This window comes from Canis lupus, chromosome 17 (genome assembly GCF_011100685.1).
Source record: "Canis lupus familiaris isolate Mischka breed German Shepherd chromosome 17, alternate assembly UU_Cfam_GSD_1.0, whole genome shotgun sequence".
NCBI classification, from domain to species: domain Eukaryota; kingdom Metazoa; phylum Chordata; class Mammalia; order Carnivora; family Canidae; genus Canis; species Canis lupus.
In genome coordinates this window covers 24,237,530-24,258,051 of record NC_049238.1, presented here as the reverse complement: position 1 = coordinate 24,258,051, position 20,522 = coordinate 24,237,530, and the positions used below count along the sequence as shown (strand labels likewise).

General features: G+C 35.8%; 1 protein-coding gene across 5 annotated transcripts in view; it reads right to left on the bottom strand.

Moving 5' to 3' along the window:
* LCLAT1 (lysocardiolipin acyltransferase 1) overlaps positions 1-20,522 on the bottom strand; it is a 192,605-nt gene that overhangs the window by 91,870 nt on the left and 80,213 nt on the right. The window contains exon 1 of one of the 5 annotated variants that reach the window (XM_038561194.1): positions 7,279-7,430. The exons of the other annotated variants lie outside the window; for them this stretch is intronic. The gene's annotated coding sequence lies outside the window, so the exon portion shown is untranslated. Of the gene's footprint in view, positions 1-7,278; positions 7,431-20,522 lie in introns of those variants that run through there. 5 annotated transcript variants of the gene reach the window in all.

Here is a 20,522-nt window from a genome sequence, read left to right as displayed (position 1 = left end):
TGTTGCCTTTTTCTGTAAAAAACAACTCACCCCACCATTTTCCATTGAGAGATACCTCATTTAGCCACAAGTGAAAGGGCAACTGAAGGCACTGGAGTCAAATTATCTATTAATATTAAGGTTAAGAAACAAACTATAGGGTACACTGAGTGCATCTCTCCTATCTTTCTACTATTATAAAGTACCCTTTTCAAAGTTGGCTCAAACGGATCACAGAAACATTTTGTTTGTGCTTCTCCACTAAATGCAAAACAGACACAAAACCCTAAAGCTCCCCCCCCGCCCCTCCCAAATTCTTTTACTGTTCTCTTCTAAAAACCACCCTGTCATAAAAGCATTTTTTTAGGTAATTTTTAGAGTCTACTTATTAATTTAAGCAAAGGAATTTCTTCATTTTCAGTAGATGTAGGGGTACTAAAAGGCCTAGAATCAAAATACACTTCCATAGCTTACATTTAAGATGCCAAGCAGCCTGAAGCAACACAAATCTGACCAGAATATCAGAGGTGGTGCACATCAATGAGATATGCAATTTAGGTAATCAATTGTATTAACTTCAGTAAGTGACTGAGTGAACAATTTATCCCACCCAAAGAAACTGTAAACTTCCATGGAGTACAGGGCTTGAGTTTTGTTAAGAAGTCAGCTAACAAACTCAAAACAAAAGCTTCACTTAAATTAGATCTCAATGCAATCCTAAAAAATTACTCAGTTCTCAGTGTAATCCTAGAAAGAAGTATAATCCTAGTATATAGTGCCTGGCACATGACTTAACTGAATTGAACCTTTGTTCCCAATGGGTTTCCCTCCCTCCCCAACGACGACAACAAAAAAGCATCAAAACTGATCTCAGCCGAGCAACTCTGGCAACTGAAACTATAAAATCAACAATTACAAGAACTTATTTTGCAACTAGCAAAATAGCAAAGATGAAAATGATTTTCGTTTTATATCTGAAAATACACAGATATGAATGTGATATCTAGCCACAGAACTAAGATACATTTAACATACTCTATTTCATTTGATGGTTTTCATAAAGATCTTGATTCATGATAAGTATTTAATATAATTTACTGAATGAGTAAATCAATCATTGGATACTTTTCTTTAAGAGCTTGGTGAAATGGGGAAAGCAGAGTTTTGGCTATAAATAACAGAATACTAATCTGGAAGTCATATAAACAATCTGGATTTATGTTTCTCACATAAAATAAAGCTGGCCTCAAGGCTGGTTCAGAGGCCAGGCTCTCACATTCTATTCCGCCATCCTCTTGGACGCAAGACAGTGCAGCAGCTCCAAGTATGATGTGCTCTAACAATAATGTCCCAAGGAAGAAAGGGGCAGCTCCATCCTCCCTTCATCAACTCTTGCCCTTTTTGATGAAGGAGGAAATTTTCTCCAGAGTCTCCTGACTCTCTCCCTTTTGTCTTGAGACTGGTTATTAGGAGGCAGAGAAAGCCAGTATCAGGTATTTTCATCCTCTCACAAGATCTATACATGAAGAATGGTCCACTGTCAAAATTAGTGAAACATCATCTCTGGCCTTTAGGTGTTTAGTAATAAATGCAACACAAGGAAGAAGGCTGCTGCTGTGAAATCTTCTATAATTTAGATACAATAGGAAGGCAGACACTAATCATTTCTTGTGGCTAAGCCACAAGAAAGTTTGCTATGAGAGTAACAACTACAGTATAATTATTAAGTAGCTACAAATCCCTGATGAGAAGCCCTCTTTGAAGAAATGGTCACAGAGGGAGCTTCAAGTATTCTTGTTGAAGAGACTCCTTCCAGAAAGGCCTAAGCAGTTGTTAGCTTGGATGATGAGAACATTTATCTAATGTAGTAATAAAACTGATGTCTTGGTTATGCCAAAGAAACTAGTGGGGGGATCCCTGGGTGGCGCAGCGGTTTAGCGCCTGCCTTTGGCCCAGGGCGTGATCCTGGAGACCCGGGATCGAATCCCACATCAGGCTCCCGGTGCATGGAGCCTGCTTCTCCCTCTGCCTATGTCTCTGCCTCTCTCTCTCTCTCTGTGTGACTATCATAAATAAATTTAAAAAAATAAAAAAATAAAAAAAAGAAACTAGTGGGACTGGAGTATTATTAGACTGGATACCTAGTCTTATGAGAGATTTCTCCAGTTAGAAATTTATTTCTCTTCTGTGAAGCAATATTAATAATTTCTTTAAGTATAGTTGACACACAGTGTTAACATGAGTTTCACAGTGACTTAACAATTCTATATGTTATGCTGTGCTCACCACAAGTATAGCTGCCATCTCTCACGTCATACGGTACTATTATACCACTGACTATTTTACCTATGCTGTACTTTTTGAGCCTTATGACTTATTGATTCCATAAATGGAAACCTACATGTCCCACTCTCTTTCACCCATTTTACCCAATTTCCACCCTCCTCATCTCTGGCAACCACCAGTTTGTTCTAAGTATGGGTCTGTTTCTGCTTTGTCTGTTTGCTTTGTTTCTTAGATTCCACATACAAGCAAAATCATATGGAGTTTAGTCTTTCTCTGTCTGACCTATTTCACTTAGCGTCATACCCTCTAAGTCCATCTATGTTGTCATGAATAGCAAGATTCCATTTTTTCTTTAAAGATTTTATTTATTTATTCATGACAGAGAGAGAGAGAGAGGCAGAGACACAGGCAGAGAGAGAAGCAGCTCCATGAAGGGAAACTGACGTGGGACTTAATCCCAGGTCTCCAGGATCACACCCCAGGCCGAAGGAGCTAAAACGCTGAGCCACCGGGGCTGCCCAAGATTCCATTTTTTTATGAGTAGTATTCCACCATATATATACAGCATCTTCATTCATCTACAGATGGGCAGTTAGGTTCCCTTCCTATCTTGGCTATTGTAAATAATGCTTCCATAAACATAGGGTTGCGTATATCTTTTCAAATTAGTGGTTTTGGTTTCTTTGGGCTAATACTCAGTACTGGGATTACTGGATCATATCTCTATTTTTCAGTTTTTGGGGAAGCCTCATATTGTTTTCCCCAGTGGCTATACCAATGTGCATTCCCACCAACAGGGCCTTGCCACACTTGTTATTTCTCATCTCTTTGATACCAGCCATTCTGACTAATAGAAGATGGTATCTTTTTGTGGATTTGCTTTGCATTTCCCTCATGATCAGTGATACTGAACATCTTTTCATGTGTCTGTTGGCCATCTGTATGTCTTCTCTGGAGAAATGTCTGTTCATGTCTTCTGCTCATTTTTAATTATTATTTTTATTATTTTAGTTTTGAGTTATATAAGCTTTTTATATATTTTAGATATAAAATATATCTAATCAGCTGTATCATTTCTAAATATCTTCTGCCACTCATTAGGTTACCTTTTCATTTTGATGATAGTTTGCTTCAGTGTGCAAAAGCTTTTTACTCTGGTATACTCCCAACAGTTTCTTTTCGCTTTTGTTTACCTTGCCTGAGGAGATATATACAGCAAAGTACTGCAAAAGCCAATGTCAAAGAGATTCCTGTCTGTGTTTTCTTCTAGGAGTTTTATGGTTTTAGGTCTCACAATTAGTTCTGTAACCTATTTTGCATTTGTTTTGCGTATGGTGTAGGAAAGTGGTCCTGTTTTCCCAGCACCATTTATCTGTCTTTTCCCTATTGTATACTCTTGCTTCCTCTGTCATAGATTAGTTGACTATATCCACATTTGTTTACTTCTGGGCTATTTTGTTCAATTAATACATGTGCCTGTTCTTGTGCCAGTAGCCTACTGTTTTACTACACCTGTGTAATCTATCTTGAAATCTGGGATGGTAACAACTCCAGCTTTTTCTTAAAATTGTTTTGGCTATTTGGGATTTTTTTTGTGGTCCATACAAACTATAGGATTTTTATTCTAGTTCTGTGAAAAATACTAATGGTATTTGATAAGGATTGCATTGAATCCTTATCAAAGGATTGATAGGGCAGCCCGGGTGGCTCAGCTGTTTAGCACCACCTTCGGCCCAGGGCCTGATCCTGGGAACCTAGGATCGAGTCCCAGGTCAGGCTCCTGCATGGAGCCTGCTTCTCCCTCTGCCTGTGTCTCTGCCTCTCTCTCTCTCTGTCTCTCATGAATAAATAAAAGCTTTAAAAAAAAATTCTTCCAATGCATAAGCATAAAATATCTTTCCATTTGTTTGTATCATCTTCAATTTCTTCATCAATGTTTTATAGTTTTCAGAGTACAGGTCTTTCACTTCCTTGGTGAAGTTTATTCCCAGGTTATTCTTTTTTTTTTTTTTTTTTTCCCAGGTTATTCTTTTTGGTACAATTGTAAATGGAATTGTTTTCTTAATTTCTCTTCCTGGTACTTTGTTATTAGTGTATAGAAATGCAACAGATTTCTGTATGTTAGTATCCTCTGACTTTACTGAATTCATTTATCAGTTCTCATAGCTTTCTGTGGAGTCTTTAGGGTTTTCTGTATAGTGTCATGTCATCTGCAAGTAGTAAGTTTTACATCTTCCTTACCAATCTGGGTTCTTTTTATTTCTTTTCCTTATCTGATTGCTATGGCTAGGATTTCTAGTACTCTGTTGAATAAAAGTGGTAATACATCCTTGTCTTGTTCCTGATCTTAGAGGAAAAGCTCTCAGTATTTTTTTTTTTTTTTTTTTTTTTTTTTGCCATTCAGTACAATGTTAGCTATGGGTTTTTCATATATGGCCTTTATTATGTAGACCTCTAAACCCACATTTTTAGAGTCTTTATCATGAACAGATATTTAATTTTGTCATGTGCTTTTTCTGCATCTATTGAGATGATCATGATTTTTATCTTTCATTTTGCTAATGCAGCATATCACACTGATTGATTTGCGGATACTGAACTATCTTTGCATCCCCAGAATAAATCTCACTTGATCACGGCAAATGATACTTTTAATATACAGCATGAAATTTGGTAAAATAAAATATGGGTCCACCAAACTGGATGAAGTCAAAGACTTTCATGGTTTGAAGATGATTTTAGTTTTAGTGAATGTCAAATTAAAGTAGGAGGAAGTTGGGTAGGCGACAAAGAATTTGCCCTCTCATAGAAGATGGAGTTTGGTATTATAAACTGAAAATATCTCAAAGAGGAAAATATCCTCCTTTGGGCTTAATCCATAAAAGTTATAAAAGCTAAGATGACATCAATCTGGTAATTCTTAAAACTGTGGAAGCAACAACATCTTTATTTCATCAATGTATACTTTACTAATCCTTAATACATTAATGAAAAACAATTAAAATGGAAAACTTAACCACATAAAATGATTATCTTTGCATCAATACATCTTTGTGCTGGAGCACTTGCATGTTTACTAGTAGAGAACACTGCAATTATTGTTGCTATAGTGCACTGGTGAGGTCTTCAGTAGATGTTAACCGACTTTTTATTCAGGATCTTTAAAAACAGCAATGTTTATATAACACGAAAGGCATTTAAAATAAAACTGCAAGGATGCTTGGGTGGTACAGTGGTTAAGCATCTGCCTTTGGCTTGGGGTGTGAACCAGGTCCAGGAATAAAGTCCCACATCAGGCTCCCTGTGAAGAGCCTGCTCTCTCTCTCTCTCTCTCTCTCTCTCTCATAAAAATCTTTAAAATAAAATAAAATAAAATAAAATTGCAGTAAAAAATAAATAAAATAAAATTGTAGTTATTTGTAAATCAAATTTGACCCAGGATAGCCCTGGTGGCTCACCGGTTTAGCACCGAATCGAGTCCCATGTCGGGCTCCCTGCATGGAGCCTGCTTCTCCCTCTGCCTGTGTCTCTGCCTATCTCTCTCTCTCTCTCTCTCTCTCTCTATGTCTCTCATACATAAATAAATTTTAAAAATCTTTAAAAAAATTTTTGACCCAAAAATATTTAATGTTTTGACATACAGATTAACAGTCTGGGAGACAGAACTTATGAGTACCCTCCCACCCAGTTTCAATCATTCTGCTGAAGTAGACAACCACAGGAGCTTCTGGACACACACTCACAGTCTCTGCGTGTCTTTAACACACAGAATGCATAGAAGCTCATTCTGAACAATCATATTTCACAATTTCACATATTTCCTAATAGTTTAGGTTACAATTTGTGATTTTCCTAGTTTTCAGCATTCTGTTATGTCGCAGTTTTAGAATTACTGTATTGTATGACAATTTACTTTGAAGCTATGATGGCAGGTCAGGAAGTTTTTAAATTTAATACACAACATGGCTACTTTTTAAATCACTATCTCTTTAATATTTATTCCTCTTTATACTTTCAAAAGGCCTCAAACTCTTCTGCCACTCAAACATAATAAATAATCCAGAAAAATCAAGAAGCTGTGTGGGCACAAATAGAACAAAAAGTCCATTTGCCTGGTGATTCTGTACCAGGCAAATGGACTTTTTATGGTATCTTCGGGTTAATATTTCATTTCATTAGTTGTACTAAGTGGTTACAAAGTTGGCTAAAAATAAAAATCTATGTGTATACTACCATTAGAAACAGCTGACCTCTAACTACAGGCCATTTTTTTGTTAAAATTTAATTTCTTATATCTTTTTTTTTTAATTTCTTATATCTTAGCAAACTCTAAACTCTTCAGTTAACCAAAGCTTTTTATAACCAGACCTGAACTCTAAACACTTACTGATTTCTTTTCAACTTGTAACATTAATCTATTACTTTTATACTCTAGGAAAAGAACTTCCAAATTCCAAAATCTCATCCATTCTCCAAGCTGGCACTACAGATATAAATATAATTTTTCTTTAGTCATTTGTAAATGAACTAAATAGACCAGAAAATTCCATTTAAATATCTAGAAAGCAAACATTTATTTAGAAATAATTATAAAGAGCAATATTAAATACTCCCTGAAGTCATGCCTGTTAATGAGCTAAATCTAGCACAATCTGAAGCAGCTGAAATAGGTGACCACTAAAATGTTTCCATTCTTTTCCCTTTCTTTCATTTCCTCCTGCAAACTTCGGCTTTTAATGCTCTGTTTGGGTTTGGTTTTTGGGTTTTGTTTTGGCTTCTCGCTGCCTACATTTTCCCCTTGCTTAATTTTCTTTGCACTTTAATCACCATACAGGTTCTAAAATCTTTTTCTCTAATTCAAAATCAGTTCTCATTAATTTTTGCGTTTTCATGAAATCTTATCAAGTCTACAAATTTTTAAGAGCCAACAATGTGAAAGACATTCTGTATGGGGTTTATAAGTCATGTGGGGGAAAAATGTACAAATGGAAAAGCTAAGAATGAAATACTTACATAGGAAATCATGACAAGAGAAGAGAAAGATTTGTGATGATAAAAATGACTATACCAGTGTGGAGTAGGAGGAAATAAAGACTAGGTGGTAGGAGAAAGTGAACGTACAGGTCGCTGAGACACTGGAAAACTGAGAGGTCTAATATGGAACTCTGTAAGGCAAGAGGTGGAATGGTTGATGTTCCAAATGGAACTACAGAAGTAACAAGCAATGGCAACAACATTCTACTGGAACTTAATCCTCACAACTACCCAATAAGTAGTAGTATTTTTCAATATTGAAATTAACTGATATAGAACATTAATTTCAGATAAAAACAAACTGATTCCATACATATATGTATTGGGAAAAGATAACTACAGTATGTCTAGTTAACATCATTACAATAGATACAAATGTTTTTCTGATGAGCAACTTTTATTTATTTATTTTTTTTTATTTATTTATTTTTTTTGATGAGCAACTTTTAAATGCTTAACAGTATCATTAACTATAGTCACCATGCTGTACATTTTATCCCCATAACTGGTTTATGACTGGTGCCTTTTGACCACCCTCAGGTATTTTGCTCAATCCCCAACCCCCAGGCTCTGGCAACCATCAATGTGTTCTCTATACCTCAGTTCAGTTTTTACTGTTTTGTTTTGTTTTGTTTTTAGATTCCACATATAAGTGAGATCACATGATATTTGTCTTCCTCTGATTATTTCACTTAGCATAATACTCTGAACGTTCATCCATGTTATCTCAAAAGGCAAGATTTACTTCTTTATTTATGGCTAAATAATATTCTTCTGTGTGTGTGTAACTTACACTGTTTGCTTCTTTTTTTTAATTTTAATTCCAGTGTAGTTAACATAACAGTATTATCTTCATTTCAGATGTACAATATAGTGATTCAACAATTCCATATTACTCAAGTGCTCATCACAATAAGTGTACTCTTAATCTATTTCACTTATTTCATCCATCCCTGCACCCACCTCCCCTCTGGTTACCATCCGCTTGTTTTCTTGGTTTGTTGCTCTTTTTCCCCCCTTCATTTATTTGGGTTTTTTCTTTTCCCCATAAATTCAACATATGAGTAAAATCATATGGTATTTGTCTTTCTCTGACTGACTTATTTCACTTAGCATTATACTCTCTAGAATACCTTCATGTTGTTGCAAATAGCAAGATTTCATTCTTTTTATGGCTGAATAATATTCAATTGTATATACATACCACATCTTCTTTATCCATTCACCTGTCGATGGACACTTGGGCAGCTTCCATAATTTGGCTATTGTAAATAATGCTACAATAAACATAGGAGTGCATATATCTTTTCAAATTAGTTTTTTCCTATTCTCTGAATGAATACACAGTATAGTGTAATTATAGAATTGTAGGGTGGTTGTATCTTTAACTTTTTAAGGAACCTCCATACTGTTTTCCATAGTGACTGCACCAGTGTGCACTCCCACCAACAGTGCACAAAGGTTCCTTTTTCTCTACATCCTCACCAATAGTTGTTTCTTGTATATTTTGGATACTAACCCTTTTTGAGATAGGTCATTTGCAAATATCTTCTCCTATTCCATCGGTTGTCTTTCAGTTTTCTTTGTTGTTTCCTTTGTTGTACAAAAGATTTTTTAAAATGTAGTCCCAGTATTTTATTTTTTGCCTTTATTGCCCTTGCTTCAGGAGACCTATCTAGAAAGATACTGTTACAGCTTACATCAGAGAAATTACTGCTTGTGAATTCTTCTAGGATTTTTATGGTTTCAGGTCTCACATTTAGGTCCTTAATCCATTTTGAGTTTATTTTTGTGTATGGTGTAAGAAAGTAGTCCAATTTCATTCTTTTCCATGTAGCTGTCCAAATTTTCCAACACCATTTGTTGAAGAGACTGCTTTTTTCCCTCTGCATATTCTTGCCTCCTTTGTCAAAGATTGACCCTATAACCATGAGTTTATTTCTGGGCTTTCTCTTTTGTTTCATTGTTCCATGAGTCTATTTTTGTGCAAATACCATACTGTTATGATTATTACAGCTTTGTAATACATATAACCTGCAAACTGGAATTGTGATACCTCCAGCTTTGCTTTTCTTTTTCAAAAGTACTTTGACTCTCCAGGGTCTTTTTTGGTTCCAAATAAATTTTAAGATTTTTAAATTCTGCTCTATGAAAAATGCTGTTGGTATTTTGATAGGGATTGGATCAAATCTGTAGATTGTTTCAGGCAGTACAGATATTTTAAAAATATTTTTCCGATCTATGATGGAGTGTTTTTCCACTTCTTTGTGTCATCTTCAATTTCTTTCATCAGTGTTTTATAGTTTTCAGAGTACAGGTCTTTCACAACATTAGTTAGGTTTATTCCTAGGTATCTGATTTTTAGTGCTTTTTTTTTTCTGCAAATGGGATTGTTATCTTAATTTCTCTTTCAGAGGCCTCATTATTAGAGAAATGCACCAGATTCCTACACACGGATTTTGTATACTCTTACCTTACTGAATTCATGCATCAGTTCTAGTGGAGTTTTTTTTTGGTGGAATCTTTAGCATTTTCTATATATAGGATTATGTCATTTACAAATAGTGAAAGTTTTACTTTTTCCTTACAAAATCCTCAAGAAAATAACCACCACGCAAAATCCAATAATACATTTAAAAAATCATTCACCATAACCTAGCAGTATTTATTCTGGGATGCAAGGATGGTTTAATACTCTTAAGTCATTCAACATGATACATTATTAAGAGGAAAAAAAAACTATATGATCATTTCAATAGATACAGAAAAGCATTTAACAAAGTACAACATGCATTCATGATAAAAGCCCTCAACAAAGTAGGTTTAAAGGGAACATACTGCAACATACTAAAGGTCATATTTGAAAAGCCCGGAACAAGCATCATACTCAATAGGGGTAAACAGTTTTTCCACTAAGGTGAGGAACAAAGACAGGGATGTCCACTCTCACCACAGTACTGGAAATAGCACAGCGATTAGACAACAAAAAGATATTAATGGCCTCTGAACTGCTAAAGCAGAAGTATTAACTTTTTAAATGTTTAGTAGAATTTGCCTGTGTAGCTGCCTGGTCCTGGAATTTTGTCTGTTGGGAGTTTTGGATTACTGATCCAATTTCATTGCTGATAATTGGTGTTCAAATTTTCTACTTTTCCTGTTTCGGTTTTGGTTGATTACATGTTTCTAGGAATTTGTCCATTTCTTCTAGGTTGTTCAATTAGCTGGCATATAAATTTTCATAAGTATTTTCTTAGAGTCCTTTGTATTTTTGTGATATTGGTTATTTTTCTGCTTTCATATCTGATTTTACTTGAATCCCCTTTTTTGATGAGTCTGGCTAAAGATTTATCAATTTTGTTGATCTTTTCAAAGAACCAACACCTGGTGATTTCTATTTTTAGTTTCTAGATCATTTACTTCTGTTCTAATCTTTGTTAGTGCTTTCCTTCTAGTGGTTTTGGGTTTTGTTCTTTCTTCTAGTTCCCTTAGGTGTAAAGGGTAATGGGGTTTTTTTGGTTCTGTTTTTTCAGATTTTTCTTGCTTTCTGAGGTAGGCTTGTATTGTTATAAATTTCCCTGTTAAACCCACTTTTGCTACATCCTAAAAATTTTTGGACTATTGTGTCTTCCTTTTCATTTGTTTCTGTGTATTTTTTTTCATCTTTGATTGTTCAGTTGATCCATTCATTATATGAAAGCTTCCAAATATTTTATTGTGGTTAATTTCTAGGTTTATAGTGTTGTGGTCAGAAAAAACGCATGATATGACTTCAGTCTTTTTTATTTTTGTTGAGACTTGTTTTCTGGCCTAATAGGTGATCTGTTCTGGAAAAATGTTCCATGTGCACTTGAAAAGAATGTGTATTCCACTGTTTTAAGAATGGAATGTTCTGAATATATCTGCTAAATCATCTGGTCCAAGGTATCATTCAAAGCCACTGTTTCCTTCTTGATTTCATGTTTTGATATCTGTCCATTGATTTAAGTGGGGTTTTAAAGTCTTCTACTATTATTGTATTACTACCAGTTAGTTCTTTTATGTTTGTTATTAACTCTTTTATGTTGGGTGCTCCCATGTTGGATGCACAGTTACAAATGTTTTATCTTCTTGTCAGATTATCCTCTTTATGATTATTATAGTCTTTGTTTCTTGTTACAGTCTTTTTTTAAAGTCTCTTCTGTCTGATATTAGTGTTGCTACCCCAACTTTCTTTTCATGACCACTTGCATGACAAATATTTCCCTATCCCCTTACTTTCAATCTGTATGAGTCTTTAGGTCTGAAATGAGTTTCTAATAGGCAGCATATAAATGGGTCTTGTTTTTTTAATCAGTCCATCACCCTGTGTCTTTTGGAACATTAGGTCCTTTTACATTCAAATAATTATTAATAGGGATGTTTTATTATTCTGTTCCTTATTTTGTGGTTATTTTTATAGTTCTTCTCTGGTCCTTTCTTCCTTTACTCTCTTCTCTCATAAGTTGCTTTCTTTGGTAATATACTTGGATTCCTTTTTCTTTAGTTTTTTGCATATCTATTACTGTTTTTTTATTTGTGATTACCACTAGGTTTGTAGATAACATTGACTTCTATATGCAGACGATGTTAAGTTAATGGTCCCTTAAGTTTGAGCCTATTCTTTACTTCTCTCCTCCCTAACATTTTAAGTATATGGTTTCATACTTCCTTTTTATTTTGTGAATCATTGACTGAATTTTCTCAGGTATACTTATTCTTACTGCTTTTGTGCTACTTTTATTACTCTTATTTATGGTCTTTATTTTCCATTCAAAGAGTCCCCTTAACATTTCTTGTACAGCTGGTTTAGTGGTGATGAGTTCCATTAACTTTTGTTTGTCTGGAAAACTCTCTCTCTCCTTGTATTCTGAATGATAGCCTGGCTGGACAGAGTATTTTCAACTGCAGATTTTCTTCCATTCAGCACTATGAATATATCAGGCCACTTTCTTCTACACTGCAAAGTTTCTGCTGAAAAATCTGATAGCTTTGGGGTTTCCCTTGTATGTAACCGTTTGCTTTTTTCTTCTGTTTTAAAAATTCTTCATCTCTGCTTTTTGCCATTTTAATTACTATGTGTTTTGCTATGGATTTCCTTGGATTGATTCTGTTGGAGGATCTCTGTACCTCCTGGATCTGAATTTTCTTCCTACCTCAAATTGGGTAAGTTTTAGCTATTAAATATCTTCAAATAAACTTTCTGCCCCATTTTTCTCTTCTTCTGAGATCCTTACAATGCAAATGTTACAACACTTGATGGAGTCACTGAGTTCCCTAGGTCTATCCTCTATTTGCATAAGTGTTTTTCTGCTTGCCTGCTCATCTTGATTACTTTCCATTACTGTCTCCCCCAGGTCATAGGTTCATTCTTGTTTCTTCTAGCCTGATATTTATTCCATCTAGTGTGTTTTTAATTTCATTTATTGTGTTTTTCATCTCTGATTCATTCTTTTTTATCTCTTTGTTAATGGTCTCACTGATGTCCTCCATTCTTCTCAAGTCCAGTATCTTCAGGACTATTACTTTAAATTCTCTATCAGGCATATTACTTATCTCCATTTCACTTAGGTCTCTTGCTGTGGTTTTGTACTGTCCTTTCACTTAGGACATATTCCTCATTTTTACCTCTCTGTGTCTATGTGTTAGGAGAGTCAACTTATGTCTCTTGCTCTTAAAAGCGGTGGCCCTATGAAGAAGAGGCCCTGCAGTGCCCTACAGTATAGTGTCCCTTGTTTACGGGAAGCTGGTGGCTCATGGGTGGTTCCTCTGTGTGTGTGTGTGTGTGTGTGTGTGTACCCTGCTGTTTTGGCCGAGCTGCTTTTTCCTTTGGTTCAGTTATCTGTGGTGGTTCTCTGCCTGTTTGGTCCTATTACTGTTAGTGGGCCAGTCTGAGGCCACCTTGGGCTTGAGCTGAGTCAAGACTAGGTGTTTGTCAGACATGCAGAGAGCACTAAACTGCAGGGTGCTATCCCTATGTTGTCCCCTGAAAAGCTTTTGTTGGTAGGCCAAGGGCCTACAGTCACAACAACTGTCAGCCCCCAGCTCACTGCTGGGACTGCAATCTGAGTGGTGTTAGGCAGGGCAGGAGTCACTTTGGAGTGGTGTTCCTGTTTCAGCTGCTTGCACATTGCCAGGCTTATGGCCCTGGTTTGAATGGGTTCCAGGCAAGAGTGCATTGGATGGGGCAGATTTGCTATGTGCTGCAGGCAGAGCATGCAGTTTTAATAAGGTTACACACCCATCTTCCATGAGAGGGAACCCACTGCTGCTGTACCCACAAGTTGCCGGTACCAAGGCCTCACAAATTGCAGGAGCAGAAGATAAAGTATGGGGCAAGGTTTGTGCTAGTCTTCTGGGGGAGGGAACCAGCAGTAGACCCGTGACTAATGCAAACCTGACTAGAAGAGGTGGATCCACAAAGAAAATCTGTAGCTAAGCAAGTTTGGTAGTAAATTTCTGCACTGCAGGTGGTCATGTGTTCATGCTGGGGGACAGGAAAGGAAATGACTCCTGCCCACTCCTTTATATCTGGAGGAGTCTTCCAGTGATCTCTGTCCCTCTGGTATCCTATCTGAGAATAGTAAATAATTCTCCATTCCATATGCCCACAGCATTTTTCAAACTGCTGCTTCTACACTGTATCTCTTCAGGCTGTTTGTTTGTTATGCTATATCTTTAAAAGCATGGACTCCATTTTCTCTCTCCTCCCTGCTCTCCAAGTGTTGACCCACTGATTTTTTTTTTTTTTTAAATATTCCAGGCTTTAAGCCCTGCTGGTGTTAAGAACTTACAAAAGGAAGCTCCTTTGGTTTTCAAAGCCAAATGTTACAGGCATTCATCTTCCGTGGAGGGCTTTCCAGTTTGAGAGTCTGTTTCTCTCCCCTCTCTGTGCCCACAGGTCCCTCCCTCTCTCAGACAGTCCTGTGGTTTCCCTCTCCACTGTAACTCCACCTTTCCTGCCCTCTTCTCTACATTAGTTATGGAGTTTGTTCTGTCAGTCTTTGGGCTATTTTCTGGGTTATTTACCCCGAGGTGAGTGTTACCTAGCTGTATCAGTGGGATGAAGTGAGCTTAGGGTCCTCCTACTCCCCCATATTCCCAGCAACCTCCTATTTCACATCCTCTTTATCCATCCATTCACTGATGTGGATGGTTAGGTTTTTTTAATCTCTTGGCTATTGTAAATAATACTTCAGTGAACATGGAGGTGCATATATCTTTTCAATTTAATGTTTTATTTCCCTTCAGATAAACACCCAAAAGTAGAGTTACTGGATCATATGTAGTTCTGTTTTTTAATTTTTTGAGTACTATCCATATGGCTTTCCATAGTGGCTGAACCAATTTAAATTTCCACCAACTATGCACAGAGGTTCCCTTTCTTCCACATCCTTACCAACACTACAGCTCATCTTTTTGACAGTAGCTATTCTAACTTATGTATAATGATGTATCATTATGGCTTTGATTTACATTTCCCTGATGATTAGTGATATTGAGTACCTTTTCAAAATATACCTTACTCAGATCCTCTGCCCATTTTTAAAATAAGATTTGCTGGAGGTTTTTTGGTGCATATTTTTTCTTTTTACTTTACTATTGAATTATAGGAGTTCTTTACTTATTTTGTATACTAATCCACTGTCAGATACACAATTTGCAAATATTTTCTCCCATTTGGTAGATTGCCTTTTCATTCTTTCATGGCTTCCTTCATTTATACAGAAAATTTTTAGTTTAATGTTGTCTCTTTTTTTTTTTTTTTGCTTTGTCAAATCCATAAAATCATCATCAAGACCAATGTTCAGGAGCTTATCACCTATGTTTTTTTCTAGAAGTTTTATGGTTTCAGCTCTTAAATTCAACTTTAATCTACTTTGAGTTAATTCTTGTGTATGTTGTAAGACAGTAGTCCATTTCATTCTTTTGCATACGGCTGTCCAGTTTTCCCAACACTATTCTTCAGTAATGTGTACTGTATATTCCAGGTTTCACTGTCATATATTAATTGACTATATTTGCATAGATTTAGTTCTAGGTTCTCCATTCTGTTCCACTTATCTGTGTCTCTTTTTATGCCAATACTGCTCTGGTAACTATAGACTTTTAACACACTTTGAAATCAGGAAGTGTGATGCCACCAGGTTCTTTCTCATGATTTTGCTTTGGCTTTTGGGGTCTTTTTTTGGCACCATACAAATTTTCGGGTTGGTTATTTCTATGAAAGATACAATTGAAATTTAAGAGATTGCATTGAATCTGTACATTGCTTTGGGTAGTAATTATTCCAATCCACAAACACCAAATATCTTTCCATTTGTGTCTTTTAGATTTCTTTCATCAGTTTTCAGTGTACAGGTTATCTCATCACCTTAAATGTATTCCAAAGTGTTTTATCCTCTTTAATACAGTTATAAATGGTAATGTTTTCTTAATATCTCTGATATTTGTATATTGATTTTGTATCCTACAACTTTACTAAATTCAAGGTTTTCTACATATAATATCATGTAATCAGCAAATAGTAAGTTTTCTTCTTCCTTTAATTTGGATGCCATCCATGCATCCACCCACCCTGCATTTCCAATAGTATGCTAAATAAAGGTGGTAAAGTAGGCATTCTTATCTTATTCCTGATTTTAGAGGAAAAGCCTCAAACTTCCAGCATTTAGTATGATAATAGCTATGGACTTGTCATATATGGTCTTTATGAATTGAAATACATTCCCTCAGTACCCACTTTGTTGAGAACTTTTATCATAAATGGATGTTGAATGCTGTCAAATGCTTTTTTGGCATCTACTGAGATGATATGATGATATGTATCCCTCATTTTGTTAATGTGGTAATATCACATTGATTAATTTGCAGATAGTATACCATCCTTGCATCCCCCAGAATAAAACCTACTTTATCATGGTGTATGAGTTAAATTTGTTCAGATTTTTTATTTCTTCATGATTCAGTCTTGCTAGGTTTTACACTTTTAGGAATTTATCTATTTCTTCTAGGTTGTCCAAATTGTTGGTATACAACTGTTCATAGCAGTCTCTTATGATCCTTTGTATTTCTATAGTATCAGTTTTTACATCTCTTCTTTCATTTCTAATTCTATTTGTGATCTCTCTTTCTTGGGTGATTCTAGCCAAAGGTTTGTCCATTTTGATTACATTTTCCAAAAATTTGATTATATTTACAAATTGTCTTTTTACTGTTTTATTTATTTGCACCTGGTTCTTATTATTTCCTTCCTGTATTAATTTTGAGCTTCATTTGTTCTTCTAATTCCTTGAGGTGCAAAGTTCGGTTATTTGACAGCTTTCTTATTTCTTGATGTAGGCATTTATCACTATGAACTTCCCTTTCAGAACTGCTATTGCCACATCCCAAAAGTTACTTATTTTTTGGTGCGTTGTATTCCCACTTGCCTCAAGGTATTTTTTTTTTGATCTTTTGATTTCTTCTTTAAACAATATACTACCGAGCAACCACTTTGTCAATCTCCACATAATTGAGTTTTCCAGTTTTCTTTTTGTAATGGCTTTTAGTTTCCTATTATTGTGACCAGAAAGATGCTTCATGATTTCAATCTTCTTAAATTTATTGAGAGGAACATGAAGCAAGAGACTCTCAACTACAGAGAACAAACTGATGGTTACCAGAGGGGATGTGGGGGAGAGGGGGGATGGGTGAAATAGGTGACAGGGATTAAGGAGTGCACCTTTTGTGAGGAGCACTGGGTGATGAGTGGAAGTGCTGAATCATTAAATCATACATCTGAAATTAATATTATACTGCATTGACTACCTGGTATTTAAATAAAAACTAAAAAAAAAAAAAAAAAAAGGGTTTTGTGGCCTTACAGATGACATATCCTACAGAATGTTTCCATGTGTTGCTTAAAAAGAATGTGTATTCTGTTGAATTTGGATGAAATGTTCCATACATGTCTGTAAAGTCCATTTGGGCTAACATGTCATTTAAAGCCAATGTTTTCTTATTGATTTTCTGTCTGGATGATCTATTCATTGAAAAAAGTGAGTTTTGAAGTCCTGCACTATTTTTGTACTACTATCGTCTTATTCAGTGACCCCTTTATCATTACATCATGACCTTTTCTCTTAGTCTTTACCTTTCTCTAGGTGCATCTTTTCCATCCCTTCACTTTCAGTCTGTGTGTGTTCTTCTGAGGTGAGTTTCTTATAGGCAGCATATTAGATAGTTCTTGTCAGCCACTGTGTCTTCTAATTGGAGAATTTAGTTCATTCACATTTAAAGTAGGTATTGATAAGTACATACTTATTGCCCATCTTGTTCATTGTTTTCTGGCTATTTTATAGTTCCTTTGTTTCCCTCTTCTCTTGTTCTCTTCCTTTATGATTTGAGATTTTCTCTCCTGGTATGCTCAAATTCCTTTCTCTCGTATGTGTCATCTACTATAAGGTTTTGCTTTAGACTTACCATGAGACTTACATAAGACTACTTACATTTGTAACAGTCCATTTTAAGCTAATAAAAACTTAAGTTGGGCCACATTCTAAAGCTCTACATTTTTACTCCTCCCCTATTTGCTGTACATGACCCACACATGCTTATCATGTTCATTTTTTGTTTATATAGGTTTTTAATTTAACATAAGCTCTTAAATGAAATGTGGACCAGCAAAGCCTATTAAAGCAGTATATAGGACATTAAAAAAGAGAACTTAACGGCTCCTAGTTCCTGCCTAAACATGTTTGTCTCTAAAGTTAACTTCACAATAGGAGATAGGTATTACTTTGACTCAAACCTAAATATAGAATACTTATCTGGAGAATGCAGATTTAAATATACTATGTACTATATTAAATGGAAATAAAACTTTAGCATTATGTGATAATGCAGCCACTTTTCTTCTATGTAAAATTCATCATTCCATCACATACATATGTAAAATTTTTATTTTGCCAGAGACTTCTAACCTAATTTGCTTTCTTGAAAACCACACAACCCAGTCACTATATAATCAAGATGAAGTTATTCAAATGAAGATAGTGAGAACCTGTGGAAGAAAGCCATCCAACAAGGAGCCAGGGAGGGAGGGAGGCCTGTGTTGTTTTGTTTTGTTTTGTTTTGTTTTGTTTTATGTACCAGTCTGGAGTGGAGTTTTTGTCTGACTAAACTGGGAAGTAGAAGGAAAGGAGTATGTGTTGTTTCAAATACCATAGATTCTCATTGTTCTTAACAAATCTTGGTAAACAGTAAGTGTTGATTCATTGCATGTCCCTGGGACCATCTCCAGAGACTTTAAATGACTTATTGTAGAATTTTCACCATTTCACTGGGCAGTCGGTCTGCTATCATCCTGAAGTACCCCTCATGCCATCCTTTATACCCAAATGTTTTCTTGGGTTATAGTTTTTATTATCTTCTTTAGGGGGTGTAATTATATGTGTCAGACCTCCTTTGATTATCTTCCATTTCAACTACTTTCTAACAATTTTTTCCCTCATTTCATTTTTATTTTATTTTTTTTTAATTTTATTTATTTATTTATGATAGTCACACAGAGAGAGAGAGAGAGAGAGAGAGAGAGGCAGAGACACAGGCAGAGGGAGAAGCAGGCTCCATGCACCGGGAGCCCGACGTGGGATTCGATCCCAGGTCTCCAGGATCGTGCCCTGGGTCAAAGGCAGGCGCCAAACCGCTGCGCCACCCAGGGATCCCTCATTTTTATTTTTCTGTACATTCCTGGTAGGATTTTGCCTTTCTGTCCTATTTTTTTTTCCCTTGACTTCAATCAATTCTCATTTTTCTTGTTTTCTTGATGATAACTGTTCTCTGTATTTCTCAAAGTGGGTTTTCTCCCCCCATACTCCCAAATGTTTATTTGATGGCATGTCAATTCAGTTGAGAGTGTTGTGTTACAGTGCAGGTTTTGTATTTTTCAGGTATGTTCTCAAAATATTTCTTTTATAGATATAAAATTATTTTGGCAGTTCATTTTTTGTGGCTTTATTGGCGGAGGAGCAAAAAATGGCTATTATTTTGCTACTCTTTTTATTCCTGCAGGATTTTTTCATTTCCTTGTTTTCCTCACTGCCACATCTCCATGAGGAACTAATTCCTCTCTTTGTATCTGATTCTCCCTCAGAAGCAATGCTTTTCTGAGACTGCCTCTTCAGGTCCCACTGTCTTTCTAATCATTTCCCTACATCATGTGCTGTGAACCCTGACATCCTGACCTATGTTCAATATTCTGGCATTTAGTATTAGACTTTGTCTTGTTGAGGATGCTTAGTTGTCCACGCCCCTCTACTTTTAAGCCTTACCTCCCGAGTCTTAGCATGCACAGGCTTGCAACAGTGGCAGGTCAAAAGGAATCTTTTAGAATTTATTTCTCTAGTTAAGGTATTCTTTGTCTTCCAGTCATTCTGAAGAGATGAGTGATACCTATTTTTATTTCCTCTGATTGTTTATTTGATCACTTTTTTTTAAGTCTGAGAAAAATCAGGCTGCTGCCATTGTCCTCAAAAACGCTTTGGAAGAAGACTTTTAATTTTTCTTCATTGTTGCTAGAATTGTCAGTTACATTTTTTTGTATGTAATTTCCTGATTTCACATAAATTTTCAAACTCATTTGCATAAGTTTTTAATATTCTCTTGCTATATTTTATATAGAATCAGGAACAATAAACAGATATTATCATTCTTGCTACTGGTAGCATGCACTTTCTCTTTTCTTTCTTGATCAGTCCTTTTAGGGATGCAGCAGTTTTGGAAATACTGATATGATCTTTGACATTTCTCTCAAGAACTGAGGTCAGTGATCTCTCCTAGAATCTCTGAAGATAGTGACAGCCTTCACCAATAATATAGTGTGTGTGACACTATATGAATTCTGAGGTGAGGTCATAAAATGCCTTGCAGTTTCATGCTGGTTTTATAGGGATGTTTACTCTAAAGGAAGTTAGTTGCCATGTAAGAAATCGACTGTCTTGAGAGTACAAACCTCTGGGATGCCTGAGTGGCTCAGTGGTTGAGCATCTGCCTTTGGCACAGGGCATGATCCTGGAGTCCCGGGATCGAGTTCCACATTGGACTCCCTGAGGGGAGCCTGCTTCTCCCTCTGCCTATGTCTTTGTCTCTCTTTCTCTGTGTCTCTCATGAATAAATAAATAAAATCTTTTTAAAAAAGTTACTGAACTATTAATTCATAAACTTCT